General features: G+C 39.4%; 1 pseudogene across 1 annotated transcript; it reads right to left on the bottom strand.

Moving 5' to 3' along the window:
• Window positions 1-61: 61 nt before the first annotated feature.
• LOC144637278 (uncharacterized) lies at window positions 62-4,386 on the bottom strand (annotated as a pseudogene). The gene is made up of 2 exons (XR_013567693.1): window positions 1,058-4,386; window positions 62-172 (listed from the first exon to the last, which is right to left on the bottom strand). The product of XR_013567693.1 is annotated as an uncharacterized LOC144637278 (transcript).
• Window positions 4,387-17,017: the final 12,631 nt, after the last annotated feature.

Raw genomic sequence — 17,017 nt, 5'->3', positions numbered from 1 at the left:
AAATACCTCAGACACTTTAATAAAAAAAAAGTATTTCGTATTTCATTTGTTTGTTTTGTAGTATCATTGCAGAAACAAACTACATAACAGGAAAAAACGCTGTGAAAAGGATATAAAAAGGTCTGTTAACTACTCGACAAGTAGTTTTCTTTGTACTTGATTTATACAGCATCTGCAAAAGAAAACAATCCATTATGGCCAAGAACTGTCCGTAACTCGGTAAAGGTCATAAATTTGCCATAGGTTAATCGCAGGTAACTTTCAGCACTGCCAAACGTTCAAAATGATGGTGTTGTTAAACGTAAGCTAACCTAAAGTTCTGATACAATACAATACAATACAATTTTATTGTACATACGTGGGACGAGGTCTCCCTCAATGTCCGAGCCAGAGGCTCATGTATAAAACGTAGGACTAAAATTAAAATACACTAAAGTATATGCTATTAACGACATGATTAACGGATTTCTTTTCTGGCCTGATACTTTCCTTAACATTTGCGAGTGAACACCCACGAGGCAACTTTAGGCCAAAACGTACTATACTTCATAGATTGAAATATTGGAGGTATATTCAAAGAAATATGCCAATAGTCCATTTTACAGTTGCCTGCCAAGTGACCTGGCCTTTGAATGGTAGTGAGGCTGGAGGTGACCTTGCATTAATACAAACCTTTGTGCTTTATCATGTAAATGCAAACTAGTTAGCATCAGCATCAGAACAACATGATTTACCCAACAAAAGCAGTGAGGTCTGTATCAACACAAGGTCATCTTCAGCCTCACTTCCATTCAAAGGCCAGGTCACTGAGCAGACAACTGTAAAACGGCCTATTGCAAGAGATGAGCACAATAGGCAATACAGCATCAAAGGAAACTCGTTTCACTTAAACTTATGTTTATTTTGATATCCCGTACATAACGAAATAAGTTTAAAGCTGTCGAAAAATATGTCAAAAGACTGAAACTTCACACTTCACGGAACAACTGTACAAGCAAAGATTAAAACTACAAATAAATTTAAATAGATTTCACTTAATTAAAAAAATGCCACTTACGATGCTTTTACTGATTTTCTCCAAATTCTATTGTGACGTCATCACCAATAAGTACAAATGGAGCCCAGTACTTAACGGCACCAAACTTCTCTGACTCTCTCAGGAATTTCATAGCTAGGTTAAGTGCTACACTGGCGCTACATCCACGAACCAGATGTTCGTAGAAACATTTCATGAACTCCATAGTGGCCTCGTCATCAATTGCCCAGAGTGCCACCAAAACGGATCGAGCACCAGCACCCAGGAAAGCTCTTGCAATACCGACCACACCCTCAGGCGTTACCTTCCCTTGAGCACTGTGACAGCAGCTAAGCACAACGAGCCTTGCACGCAGCTTTACCGCTTGAACGTCAGCCATTTTCAACATGAAGTCTTCCTCTTCAGGGATCTTGGATGAACGTGTGGGATTCGGAGCCAAAGCAATTTCACCGGCTTCCATATTGCCATGTGCTGCAATGTGAACCAAAGCAACGGAACTCATTCGTCTCAGCACCTCGTCTTTCGTGGCATCTCTTCCAGTGAGCGGTGGGATACCTAACATGTCTCCTATCATCTCTACTTCTTTTCTTGCGTATGGCAACGGCGATAAAATGGACTCACCCAGCTCATTTGTAACTTCCTTAACACATGGATCCCCCACGAGTAAGACTCCACTTCTTCTGTGATAGTCCTTAGCAGAATTTACGATCAGATGTAAACTTGTCAATGATGGATAAATGCGTATCCTAACAGATTCACTCAGATACTTGAGTTCACCATCTACAAATGCAGAATAAGGAGCCAAACATAATGGACCATCTGGGACAATGATTAATTCGTCACCTTGAAGTAAGTCTGCAATAGGGCCAATAATGCAATCATGAAAGAGGCGCAAGGAATTGTTTTTGCTGGGTAATGCCTCCACATTTTCCTGAACAAATTCTTCACTATTATATGGGGCAGTTTCTTTCTTAGCTTATCCAGTGACCGATCTTCACAGGTAGCTCTAGCAGCAATTTCATTTTCTTTAAAAACATCGTTCCTTACAGACTCCAGGAAGGTAACAGCGTCTTTACATGCTGCTTCTTTCTGTCTAAAGTAAAGATTCTTTTCTTTGCATAGTACCCATAAATTAATTCTGGTGCTTTCAAGTGCTACAAAAACTGTTTGAGTTGATATATCACTGAATAAGTCTGAGACTGTTAATCTAGGCTCAAATGACCCAGACACTGGCATTTCAGACTCATACTGTAATTTCATGAGATCCATTAAGGCCTGGGCTCGTCCCTGTTCAGCAACAAGCAAAGCTTCGTCAGTCTTTTGAAGCCTCACTAGAGTTCGCCAAAGAGCGGTGTAAGCATGTTGACACACCTGACGAAAGGATATTTTCCATACATCTTCGGACTTCAAAAGATCTCTCACAGCACTGTACACTTTCACACTGCATCGATAATAATCAAGAGCTTCATGCAAAGAACCTGAAAATTCAAAATCACGTCCCAGAATATAACATGCCGTTCCTTCTCCAGCCCTGTCACCCAGTTCTTTGGCAATGCAAAGATGTTGGTTATGGTACGTAATGGCTTGTTTTAAATCACCCAGACTCTGGTAAGCATTGCCAAGATTGCCATAAGCACCTCCTTCTCCAGCCCTGTCACCCAGTTCTTTGGCAATGCTTAAAAGTTGGTTGTCGTACATTATGGCTTGATTAAAATCACCCAGACTATAATAAGCACCGCCAAGATTGCCATAAGCAGTTCCTTCTCCAGCCCTGTCACTCAGTTCTTTGGCAATGCTAAGATGTTGGTTATGGTATGTTATGGCTTGTTTAAAATCACCCAGACTCTGGTAAGCATTGCCAAGATTGCCATAAGCAGCTCCTTCGCCAGCCCTGTCACCCAGTTCTTTGGCAATGCTAAGATCTTGGTTGTGGTATGTTCTGGCTTGTTTAAAATCACCCAAACTATTAAAAGCATTGCCAAGATTGCCATAAGCACTTCCTTCTCCAGCCCTGTCACCCAGTTCTTTGGCAATGCTTAGCTGTTGGTTGTGGTACGTTATCGCTCGTTTAAAATCACCCAGTCTATAATAAGCACCGCCAAGATTGCCATAAGCAGCTCCTTCTCCGGCCCTGTCACCCAGTTCTTTGGCAATGCTGAGATCTTGGTTGTGGTACGTTATCGCTTGTTTAAAATCGCCCAGACCATGATAGGTATTGCCAAGATTGCCATAAGCAGCCCCTTCCCCAGCCCCGTCACCCAGTTCTTTAGCAATGCTAAGATGTTGGTTGTGATACGATATGGCTTGTTTAAAGTCACCCAGGCACAAGTAAGCGTTGCCAAGATTGCCATAAGCACGTCCTTCACCAGCCCTGTCACCCAGTTCTTTGGCAATGCTAAGATGTTGGTTGTGATACGATATGGCTTGTTTAAAGTCACCCAGGCTCAAGAAAGCATTGCCAAGATTGCCATAAGCACGTCCCTCTCCTGCCCTGTCACCCAGTTCTTTGGCAAAGCTAAGACGTTGACTGTGGTATGTTACGGCTTGTTTAAAATCACCCAGACTCTGGTAAGCATTTCCAAGATTGCCATAAACAGTACCTTCTCCAGCCCTGTCACCCAGTTCTTTGGCAATGCAAAGATGTTCGTTTTGGTACGTTATGGCTTGTTTAAAATCACCCAGACTGTTGTAAACATTTCCAAGATTACCATAAGCTCCTCCTTCCACTGCTCTATCACCCAGTTCTTTGGCGATGCTAAGATGTTGGTTGTGGTACATTATGGCTTGTTTAAAATCACCCAGACTATAATAGGCATTGCCAAGATTGCCATAAGCAGCTCCTTCTCCAGTCCTGTCAGCCAGTTCTTTAGCAATGCTAAGATCTTGGTTGTGGTGCGTTATGGCTTGTTTAAAGTCACCCAGACTATAATAGGCATTGCCAAGATTGCCATAAGCAGCTCCTTCTCCAGCGCTGTCACCCAGTTCTTTGGCAATGCTACGATGTTGGTTGTGGTACGTTATAGCTTGTTTATAATCACCCAGTCTCAAGTAAGCATTGCCAAGACTGCCATAAGCACGTCCTTCCGCGTCCCTGTCACCCACTTCTTTGGCAATGATTAGATGTTGGTTGTGGTACGTTATAGCTTGTTTATAATCACCCAGTCTCAAGTAAGCATTGCCAAGATTGCCATAAGCAACTCCTTCTCCAGCCCTGTCACCCAGTTCTTTGGCGATGCTTAGATGTTGGTGGTGGTCGTTGATCTTTCTTTTTATCATTTCTGTATACGTACATTGATGTGACAAATGTGCTTGCCTGGTGTCAACTGTAAACCTAGTAAACATGAAATACCGGTTTAGATGATTACGTGGCAGCACGGAGATATAATGTTCATTTTCAAGTATTGTTTTTAACACGACAAAATTACATTCATATCTTTATGTCTTCGATATTTTTTTATTATATAGACAAAAGTCGCAAATTGAGTAAAAACAGTGCAAACTCCAGACAGAGTACAGTGATTCTCTTGGAAGTGAATTAGAAAAAATAAAATCTAAGCTTACCAAAATAGCAAGCGTCAAGACGCGAGGCACGATTATACGCAGCAGAGCGCGCTGGTATGAACATGGCGAGAAAAGTAGTTAGTTCTTTAACAATTAAGAAAAAAAAAACAGGAGAAAACACATAACGTTCTTAATTAAAAACGATCAAGAAAAAAATAGAATATTCAGTAGAATAAATTATGTTGAACAAACACTTAATGATGAGGACTCCCTGGTATGGGAAAAATTTCCTGAAGGGAAACTATGACAAGTACAATGCAATGCTGATAAATAGAGGGAACAACAGCGACAAGCTCTCATAAATGTAAACATTGATGGATATACCATCAAGTCTACCCCAGATCTCAAATTGCTCGGGGTTACATTGGATGATAAGCCTAAATTCAGAAAACATGTAAGTGATATATGTAAACAGGAAAGCAAGAACGTTGGTGTCTTAGTACGCCTTAGAAAGATGATCCCTACAGAAGCCAAGCTCCAACTATGCAAAGCGGCAATTCTAATTAACTTATCGCGCGTATTGTCATACTGTGTGGCATTTCTTAATCTTGAAATCATTTTTTAACTTATTAGAATTGTAAAAACATATTTGTGTAATTTTTACTATCTATCTATATATCTATTTATTTAATATTAGTATTTTTATATTTTATATTTATGTAAGTGTCCCCAATTAGCTATTTAGCTAAACACCCCGAAACTTAAATAAAGTTTATGATTATGTATGTATGTTTTATGTTTGACCCAAAGGAGATTCTTGAAGAGGAAGGTCGTTTTTCAAACGGATATAAACATCACAAAATATGAATCCCAACGACTCTGTTTTTAACGAATTCTTTAAAACGGAAAACGCGTTATCAAAAGAAAAAACCTCCAAAAATACAAGCTGCGAAGGCCTTATGTACATCGATGAATGCGAGTGTGCGCTGATGCTGAAGAAAAGCAATAAAACACCAGGCACAGATTGTCTTACCGCGGAATTGTACTGCTACTTTTGGAACGCCGTCGGCAAATGCATGGTAGAAAGTTCTAATTACGCCTAAAACACGGGTCACTTTCTATTTCTCAACGGTAAGGAATTATTTCTTTAATCCCCAAAAAGAATAAGAATGCGGAGTACTTAAGAATTGGAGACCAGTATCGCTACTAAATGTTGACTACAAGTTTGCTACCGAAATTAATGCTATTCGCTTGAAAAAGATCTTGTCAAGCATAATCCATCCTTGTCTATGTAAAAGGAAGAATCATCGGTGAAAATATTAGACTGATGGCAGACACAGTGGACGTCACTCAAATAAACGATATACCAGGTATAACTGTTTTCTTGGATTTTGAAAAAGCTTTTGACTCAATTGAATGGGAAATCCAAAAATGCCAAAAATGCATTAAATCTTTCAACTTTGGTCCAAATCTTCGGCAATGGATCAGCGTGTACAATAAAGACATCTCCAGATGCGTTATTTACAATGGTGTAGCCTCTCAACACTTCTATTTAGAACGCGGTGTCCGTCAAGGTTGCCCTCTCTCAGGCATACTTTTTGTTGTTGCTATGGAACTCCTTGCCCAAAGTATTACACTTTCCAAAGATACCAAAGACATTAATATACAAGGCGCAGAAGAGGTTAAGCTCTCGCAAAAAAAGCTCTCGCAAGATATGCAAAAGAGAAACTGTTAGTAATTTATTTGGCTTACTTTCGCTGTATGAAAAATGCTCTGGTTTAAAAATAAAGCAAACAAAATCGGTTCAGGCTAAGTGGCGTGGGTCGTGGGTCGTGGATCGTGGATCGTAGATCGTGCGTCGTGCGTCGTGCGTCGTGGGTAAAGATGTAAAGGAGCATTCTCACCAATTTTATATTTTTGGATACCGTTTCTTTATTAACAAAAACATATTTTTTCATGTTGCCTGATGAGTGTGGTCATACTTTGATGACACGAAACAGCGTTGTCGCAATTAAACGATAAATTGAAATCTTCTACTTTTGATCATTATTATTATCACTGCTCCTCTCAGAGTTGAGCGCTCTACAAATTTATTCTATTCAATTTCAAGAAGTATATATATATATATATATACCTATCCAAAAGGTAATATATGTTTAAAACTGCGAAATGTATATCGAAGTTGCAACCTGTTTTGGTTTTAATTTATATATAACAGTCAAATGATTTGACATATTTCAATACAGTTTCGATAGAAATAATTCGCGGACTTTTCTCGACATATATTTCATTCAGTCAGTATTACCTGTAGGTCAACATGACCTGTCCCGCACCACGCAGCATGAGTATATGGCGGCGGCTCGGTGGATACCAAACATCGATTCATTTTTCGATTCTCTGGCGGGAGTCCTACGGGGAGCAACAAATCACTTGTCTACAAACCAGGTCGACAGTGCAGAATTCTGGTGTCGCAGACTAGATGAATATGAACGAACTGTGAGGTTGTTGTTAGCTAGAGAGAAGGAATTGCGGGAATATGTTTACACTCAGCAGTTATTTTATTTATCGTTGCTTTGACTGTGGTGAAGATCGATGCGTCGAGATTTGAACTTCCGTTTCCCTTTTAAGTTGGAGGCTGCAGATGCACTATCACAGATAAGGGACATCCAAACTTGCACTGCCAAGCAATTTTGTTGAACTGACTTAAGTTATATTGCAGACCATTATTTTAAAATGTAAAATTAATTAAATATTCATGCGGTTGCGAACCAATCCCAGTACCATATTCAGATCACATGTACACAACTGTAAACCCCAATACAAATCAAACAATAGAATTAACGTTTGATACAAACTCCTGCTCAGCTAATTAGTATCAATACTTTGCATTCAATTTATTGTTTTCATTTCACAAGTAGAATAAAATATTCGCGTCGGATCTGTATGGGCGTTTACAATGGCTCGCGTATCGGCTCGTCATTGTAAACGCCCATATTTTATCTGATAACGGATTATTTTGAAATACATTTCAGAATAAATATCAACGCTAAAAGTACATGACGTTTCGGCGACGACATGTCACCATTATAAAATGCAAATTTTACATGGTACAGAACGATATTTATAGAAAAGAAAGTGTGAAACTAAATTACAATAAATGAGGCGTGGAAAGCAGAAAAATGTGCATAACTAAGTAAACAGTTTCGCTGGAATGGAGTCCTTTTGAGTGTTCAGGGATGGTTTCTTTTTCCTAATTAGGAGCATCTCGTAAATTAGGCACTCAAACTTTCCGCGGAATTTCTTTAGGATGGCAAATTGGCTGTCAAGGTCGATCGGCTTTTGATTGTGTTGTTCTTGAAGGTGTTTACCAATTACGGAGTATCTGTGCTCCTCGATGCGCAGGTGAAGGTGGCGGCTCGTGTAGCCAATATAATTCGCATCACACGAATTACATTTATATTCATATACTACACTTTGTTGGCTTACTAGAGAGGGCTTTGTTTCCGTGAACTTCAATTCTTCTGAGATTTTCTTGCTTGTGAAGACTGGTGTTATTTCACGATCTATTTTCTTTCTTAGGTCACACAGTTCTCTACGTACGTAGTCGGCCGATTTTTGATCTTTAAATGGCAAGGTGATGCGTACCGGGCTGTCCGCTGGCGCAATACAGCTTTCGTTCTGGTCTTGAGAGGAATGAAGTCTGTTAAGGACAGAGTCAATTAATTTCCCGGGATATTTCAGTTTCATGAATGTGGTCTTTAGTTCCCTACATTCTTGTGCGAAAAGATCCGGCGTGGAAGACAGGCGTTTGGCGCGATCAAACATAGTTCTTAAAAGTGATCGTTTATAGCGATTGTCGACGTGACTCTGGTAATGGAGCAGAAGTCCTTTATTGGTCTTTTTCCTGTAGACAGATGTGTTGAGGCGGTTATCGGTCTTAATGATTGCCATGCCTACAAAGGGTAAACATGTTGTTGACTGCCGTTTCCATTGTGAATTGGATTGCTGGGTGCGCGTCATTCAAGATTGTGAGGAGATCAGTTGCGGCGGGAAGGTCAAGTACTAGTGCGAAAGTATCATCGACGTATAATCTACTACGTAAAAACGTATCTATTATTTTTGCATATACGCATATATATATAAGTGAACATATTACGACACTAGTTTCCCACTAACTCACACAGTGGTCCCTGATTAAAATCCCGATTTACTCAGATGAAATGGCAGCATTAGAAGTAACTGATCGGCTTACCTTAAGGTTACTATTGTTAGCGACTGCTAACTTTAGCGATTTTAGCGAGTTGGGCGACAATCTCTAAATGTAGTACTCGCTAAAATTTGTCTCGGTCAAATTCAATACTCGTTAAAAGTAAGTACCGCCCCCCTCCCACCCCAAAGGAAAACAAAACAAAACTGTCGACTTGCAAAATTCCTTTAAAAATGGATGCTGGTAACTTTGTTATTTCCTGCAATGCAAATGTTTGTTTAATTTTAAGTGAGTTTGTTCTTTTACTGGACATCTATCTTAGCTTAATGTTCATTAAAAACTTATTTACACGATTTCAAAATCTTTGTAAATTTGTCGGAAAATCGGTTAATTAAATAGTCGCTAAAGCTTGCTTAGAAAAAATCGCTAAAATTGGTAGCCGCCTAAAATAGTAACCTTAAGGTATCAGCCAAACTGAAGAAAGTTGTCCTTGTCGATGTAATCGTTGTAAGGGTGTTCTTTTCAGTTTTGCTACGAACTAGCGCTGGCCTCATGCGACGTAACACCTCCATCCGAGGTCTTTAAATGGGTGAATTCGAATTGCCGGCCTTGTTAAGCATTTTTAGGCAAATTTACAATCCAGATAACTGGTAACTAGGCTTATACACTAGAAATCCACTGGGGGAAAACCGCTTTTGTGAAATGGCATGTGAAACAGCAAAAATTACAATTACGCACGACGCACGACGCAGGACGCACGACCCACGACCCACGACCCACGACCCACGACCCACGACCCACGACCCACGACCCACGACCCACGACCCACGACCCACGACCCACGACGCACGCCAATTAGACAATCTCATGTTATAAATGTAAAATAGAATAGACAAAAATAAATATTAAATACATTAAAATAATTTAAGATTTAAAATACTAACATGAATGATTGCGCATGAAATTGTTTATTTAAAATCTGTTTTGGAATGCTGTAAACATTATAATTTTGAGCTCCTACTACATGTAATACGTCATTCACATTATATCATTGAGAATAAATGTGTAGCAACTGCATTGGGAGTAATACCACATACCACGTCTCGTGCATTGAACCGGCAGGGCACCAGGCCCCACCCGGTTATTAAGTCACTGTTTCGCTTTGAAAAGGGACAGTACAATTTACAATTTGTTTTCCCTTCTACTCTAGAACTTAAATTGCAGAAAGAGAGATTTCACACAAACAACGGAATAATAAGAAAGCAGAATACAACAAGAAATTCTTATAGTTTACTTCATTAAAGTGATTCTATGCAGTTTGTGAAAGAGAAACTGTTAGTTGGTGTGTCGCAGTGCTTACTAATAAGTATAAGTGCAAGTTGCAAAATTACAAAGAGTGAAAAAAAAGCATTATTTACTAAAGCGGAATAATAAGAACAATATTTTGGGAAGAAATCTAATTATCAGCAGCTGCCGAAAACATAAGGGATGCGTCACCCACAAAACTAGGAAAATGATTAAAGACCTTTTTTGGGTATGAAAGATACTAATCGCTATAAACAAACTATATTGACTACTTACCAACAACTATGTATGACTCAACAGACGAAAAAAAAAACAGTTTTCTTTGAGTAAAATAACTAAACACACTTCCTAAATACCACCAAATACGTCACCGGAAAGGAAACTTTTCTACTACCGGCTGCTTCATCGATCATTGCGGTTTAAATCTGTACTGATAACGTGTTGTTATCCAACACACCGGTCGTGCATGCATGCATGGCAAAATATAAAGTCGCTGTTTCGCTATGAATAAATGAATGATTTAATAAACCTTGTTTGACAAAAACAAAAACTTCTATTGAAGCGTGACGTCCGATATACGCAAGTGGCTAAAAACAGATGATCTATAGTTAACCAAACAGACTGTCGAGGAAAGCCCTTTCTACGAAAAAAAAATAACAACAAGTACAGTAGAACCCCGCTAACTCGGACTGATTTTCGATTCCCTTCAAAGTTCGAGTTAGCGGGGTTTTACTCGCTAACTCGAACTCTGAAGGGGATCGATAAACAGTCCGAGTTAGCGGGGTTTCGAGTTATTGGAGTCGATTGAATATTTCATTTGCCATGTTAACAGCTTTGTCACGGCATTCAGCTTGATGTCACAAACGACGGAGAACTCAAATGTTCAATGCTCTGTTTAAAAAACGAATGACACTATCGATCTGGAAATTTGCAAAAAGCTATATTTTTAGTTTATCTTACGTCTAAAGGTCGGGTCACACTAGGCGACAAGTCGCTGCAACACGTCGCGGCGACATGTTGCTACGACATGTCGCCTCGTGGCATGCGACAAACTATGTCGCTGCGACAGAATTTTGTCGCCGCGACGTGTCGCACGAATTCAAACTGGTTTGAATTTGTGCGACACATCGAGGCGACACAGTACACGTGTGCGACAAGTCGCTGCGACAAAATATGAACTAACCAATGAGAGCGCGTCATATATTTCCGCCATAATGAATATGGAAAACTAGCTCGCATTCCCACTCTTCCAAATTCGCTGTTTGTGCACCAAACAAACACCTTGTCGCAGCGACTTGTTTGTAAGCAGTGCACACGGAGCGACTTGTCACATAGTGTGTCCCGACCTTAATGACAATTCAACGAAAATTTAGTAGGCCTAATAAATTTTGATTTATGAATTTTATGACGTAACATAAAAACCAAGAATACAGTACAGTGCAAGTTAACTTTTCTCGTCAGACACTCTAACACGGTCATACATTCTGTTAACGTTGATAAGAACGGAAAATGACTGTCAAATACGCGATCCGTTCTTTGCTCAGCTTTGAAAAGCTAACGGCATATTTCAATGGTCATCCGTGGCGAGTTGCAAGAACCGGAATTCGAAATATCGGGGTAAATTTGACCCAAATTTGGATCAAGGGAAATGAAATTTAGTTCGAGTTAGCAGAGAATAAGAGTTATCCGAGTTCGAGTTGACCGAGTAAAAATGACTAGAAAGTGGTGTCATATCCAAAGGAAATTGAAGTTACTCACCTTACTACGTTGTTTGAAGCGACGCGGTGTGTTGACACTGTGTTGACGTAGTTGTATTTTCGGTTTATTGAACACGAGCCAAACGTGCAAAGAAACATGCAGCGAAGCATGAATAAATATTAAGATTTGCCTTTGAAGTGTTTTTTCCGGCCACACAATGTGATCCTTCACGCACGTTACTAGACCTTAGCGACGCGGATAGTGTGTTGACGTACCTTTATTTTTCGATTCATTGTACGCATACATACACACGTCCGCGTGTACGCCAACTGTTTAACGTAACGAGCCAAAGTGGTAAAGAAACATTCCAATACCTTTTTGAGCTCATTCATGCAGCGAGGCAAGAAATAAACGAGATATTATAATCAAGGAAAAGTTGACGGAAATTGTAGAATGTGGACAAAACTTGTAGGCCGTAGGACGCACATGTGAAAAGAAATGAAATGTTTGTATAGTTTAAAGATTAGTCTAATAAATAAATTAACAACAAATCACAATTTCTGATGTTCTAAAAATTGCAATATTGATTGATAAGCCAAAAGATTTTCACCTAGGGGGCCCTAAACGGGTTCATTTGACACGCACTGACACGCGCAATCAAGTCCACGACGGTCTCCGTGGACAAAACGTGTGGGCCGTGGACGGAAAATACCGCGAACGGAAGTAATTTCATGTGCTACCCCCTCCCCTAAAGCAAAAGTGAAAAAAATTCATGAAGCTCAGATACACATGTGGAAAGAAATGAAATCTTTTTAAAGCTCAATGTGTATACGTAATTGGACTACATGCTGTCCAATTTGGAAATAATTTGATGAAAAAAATTCCGAGGGCAGCCAAAATTGGACGAGGCCGTAGGCCGAGTCCAATTTGGCTGTCAGAGGAATTTTTGAATATAATTATTTCCAAATTGGACAAGCATGTAGTCCGGTTACATATTAATTATATAGCTTGTAGTCAGTCAATTCAGCATAAAAAATAAACTTATGTCCAGAACGGGAAAAGCAATCAACAATAGTAGGCTTATACAGCACATGCAACTCACTCAAAGCATTGTCTTCACAAATCAAACTTACAAACAAAACAGTGCAATTTTATCCACCTGAGTTTGCGAAGCTTGCTACAAAATGAGTGAAAACACATCCTCGGAGACCCAGGGGCAGTTAGTTGGGGCGACGGGCAGCTTATCGGGACAACGGGATTTTCGGGCGATAGTTTACAACATAGAGCGTAACAGCCCCTGGGCACTTTGTCTTACCGAACCAGTTCCAGAAGCGTTTGAACTCTTTCCTCCTGATTGGCCACAAAAATATTTTTGTGGCCAATCAGCGACGAGGACCGGCCAGGAGACTCTGATGTCTTCTTACACGAAGTTGTTTTCCTCATAGACTCGTCGTAGATGCTCTACCCATCAATCGGATGCTATTACATGGAGAGTCTCAGAAAAAATAAGCCTTAGATGACGGCCAGTTCTACACTGTTAGTTGCGCGCTTTTTAATAGTTATTCGAGTAAACAACAATTCTTGTTATTTTTCTCGGTCATTGCCCGACTTCTGGAACTTGCCACGGTCTGGGTACTTCGCTGCACGGGCCACGCGTTAGCGGAGATATCGCTGTCGTCACCTATTGTTATTTTGTTGCCAGCTTGACAGTTAAAACAAAGGGTTTTTGTTTAATTTGTTGGATATTTAAATAACAAAAACAAAACTTATAAACAAGAGGTGCTCGCGTATAGCTTTAAAAACTTTTGGTTTCCTTGCGCTATGCTACATTTAACATATTCCCAGGCCTCGTTGTTTTGTTTTTGTTTTGCTTTTTTATCTGAGACGGACGGACTTAACAACGACGACGAGTCTATGAGGAAAACAACTTCGTGTAAGAAGACATCAGAGTCTCCTGGCCGGTCCTCGTCGCTGATTGGCCACAAAAATATTTTTGTGGCCAATCAGGAGGAAAGAGTTCAAACGCTTCTGGAACTGGTTCGGTAAGACAAAGTGCCCAGGGGCTGTTACGCTCTATGTTGTAAACTATCGCCCGAAAATCCCGTTGTCCCGATAAGCTGCCCGTCGCCCCAACTAACTGCCCCTGGGTCTCCGAGGATGATGAAAACACTGCATCAATCAATGAAAGTCGTAGGCAAAGTGTCCGAAGAGCGTAACAACTTCTTGAATCTCACAAACTCCTTTCCACTATCTCGTTCGTACTTCATCGCCGTCTTTTCTTTTCAAATTTCGGCAAAAAGCGACAAAGAATTGCATATCTAAAAGATTTCTTGCTTCGCTTCGCTGCACTTACGTCCACCCAAGTTTTGTACTATTTGAGGTGTTTAACTCTTGGTTTTTGCTTCTTAGTGTAGCTAGCTCCTCTTTTGACAACGTAGAAAATTTCTCTTTGTTGTTACTATTGCTGAAAAGCTCAAAAATAATGGGAAAACGTAGCAAACTTGCCTCTGAATTCCACCATTGTCGACTAACAATGCGACAAGTTTACAGGGCTGACGCTATGCTTTGTGCTAATTGGCTAATATCCGTCAAATGTTGTTTTTTCTTCGATTTGATTGGCTGAGACAAAACTGTCCAATTTTTCTTAAATTAGACAGTTTGTGCATTTTACCTGAAAGTCCTAATTGAAACTATCCAAATTTAATCCCAAATTGGACAGTTCTCAGAAATTAAGGAAAAATAGCTGCGCTGACAATATAGGATTTACTGACAGCTATATAATTAAATAAATAAACATCAAACCACAATTTCGTGGATCAAGAAGCCGAAGTGTTCTCGCCTAGGGGCCGTAGGGGGGGGGGGCGAACAATTGTGCAATTGAAGGAGCAATTTCACGATATTTTAAAGTCATTTTTTTTACTCTTCACTCGCCTGGAGCTGTGCTACTGAGTAATTGACCCTATGAGATTTTGCGAATACTACGCACTCTGTTTTGCGCGAAATGTGCACTTTTTTGCATGTCATTTAAACGTTTGACTCATAGCTAGTACTAAACATTCACATAGCGAAACCGGCCTTGTTTTGACGTTTTCAAGCCATTGTAAATCTGAATAATTAAATTGTTAGGCGACACTTGATGCCGTTCCTGAAACAGCTCTACGAACAGTTGTCTGACCTCCCATATACCTTGAGACTGCTGAAGACTCCGCTGAAAAAAGAACATAAATAATTATTTTTTAATGCTATTTGGTATGGTACGGAAAAGCCTGTAGTGCGGGTGTATTTATTGGGCACAAGTGCTGAAGCTTTCCGGCTGCCATCTTGGATACCCGGGGGGAGGCTCTAAATTTAAATTCAAGTATTGTTCCAAGCCCTGAGTAATTGCTGAATTTACACCATGACAATAAACATAAAAGGGAAAACATTCAAGCGTCCTGTTCATGTTCATCAAGTTCCAAAACATTATTGCAAAGGCTACTTTTTAATTTTGATTAAAACAAGAACACGTCCGTAAATACAAAAATAGTTTCCACGCTGAAATAAATTATATGTAAATGTAGAAAACCTTTTAAAAACAACGCAGAGGCGTCTTCCAATTATTTAAAACAACTTTCTATTAAACAAAGCTTGATAGTCAAAAAGATACAATTAAGTTTAACATGAATTATTTCTGTGATATGGTTGCTTTCATACAAGGTTTTCGTGCCTTAATTTTAAAATAGCTCTCACTATTACATGAAAAATAATTAAAATGGGGACTTTAAAATGGAATAACATTCAGTCCCGGTCTGGGGGATAAGAAATAAAGAAAGGAAAGCAGACAGATATGTTACTGTAGTCAATGTAACGCTATTAACGCGTAGGAATGCTTTTAGAACAGAGGGCTAGCTCACACAAAAGCATAAATTATATACGAAGTCTAATGGGTTTAAATAAGAGCGACTCTGGCCATTCTTAGTCAGTAATTTCCCAACGCGCTGTGATCCTTTACGAGTTCCAAGAGAAAGGTAGGAATTATCAAAGTTAAAGAGACCAAAAGTCTTATTTAAAATGTGTCCATGCAGCGATTGAGCCGGTTTATTTGGAAGTTTTGTTAAATGCTGCTTCGCAATAGTAAAGCTAAAACGCCAATCGACCTGTTTTCGTAGCTTGAAAAGGTCCTATTTTTTCTCTTCCATCACGTCAAGAGCTAGGCTGTAAAATAGTACAAAACAAGAATAATGATCGCTTTATAATTAAGACATGCATGTTTGGATTATCAGTGATACATTGGAACGAGTACAAAAGGGAGTGAAGTTTAGACATCAGTCACTCCTTTCAGTTGTATTGTATATAATATGTATAAAAACCTTGAAAAAACTTGACTGAGACAATGCTGAAATTGAAAGCTGAAATCGTAACTATCGCAAAATAAAAAGCGATGGTAGAGTTTAATTTGTTCAAACATACAATATGCTGAAAGTCATTCAAATCATTTTTGATTATATATGATTGCTTTCCCAGTTAGAACATGTAAACTCTGTGAGATATATTTAGCTTGATGTTCCGTGGTTAAATTGTCTGTTCTCCTGCGTAACACTTGTCAGGATTACTTCCCAAAAATTTCTAATAATTGAAAACGTTAAGTGAGAAAAGTGCTGTTCAATGTCTAAGACTCGCTTCAGGCTCAAAGCGGCTGAAAAAACTCTTGTTCGGTTCAAGAATTCTTACATACGTGGTGAGATGTTTCCATCAGCTGTAACGTATTTCTAGACGGTTTCTAGACGAATAACATTGTATGTTTTTCTTCTTTCCACAAGCCGCAAATAATGCTTATTTATTTATTAATTCCGAACGCGTTACTCTTGTAGGTAGACCATAGTTCAACAAAAAAACTGATGCTTACTCCCAAGTAAGGCGAGCGGGTGCTCTAACCAAGCATGTGATGGCCACCTTTTTAAAAAAATATCAAGTGTACGTAACGTTCGCCTGCATAGAGCAACAGGCGTGAAAAATGTGTCATCTTTTCAGTAAATTTTGATATGCCAGAAAGAAAATGGGGCGATATGTTATAATTCTTTTATTCTATACGAATCATTCAAGTTGAAAATTATTGGGTAACATACCAAAGATGGATAAGAACAGGACCCCCCGCAAGGATTGGATCAATCATCAGGAAGAGGTATAAGAGGCCATGTTCATTTTATTGCAGGACACCTTTCAATGAAATTCAGTTTCTTTTTGTTTACCGTCTTGGGTGCAAAACACACGTCTGCTGTTTTTGCTTTTTT

Source organism: Oculina patagonica, chromosome 13 (assembly GCF_052425735.1).
Source record: "Oculina patagonica isolate OP01 chromosome 13, crgOcupat, whole genome shotgun sequence".
NCBI lineage: Eukaryota > Metazoa > Cnidaria > Anthozoa > Scleractinia > Oculinidae > Oculina > Oculina patagonica.
This window is presented reverse-complemented; position numbering and strand designations above follow the sequence as displayed.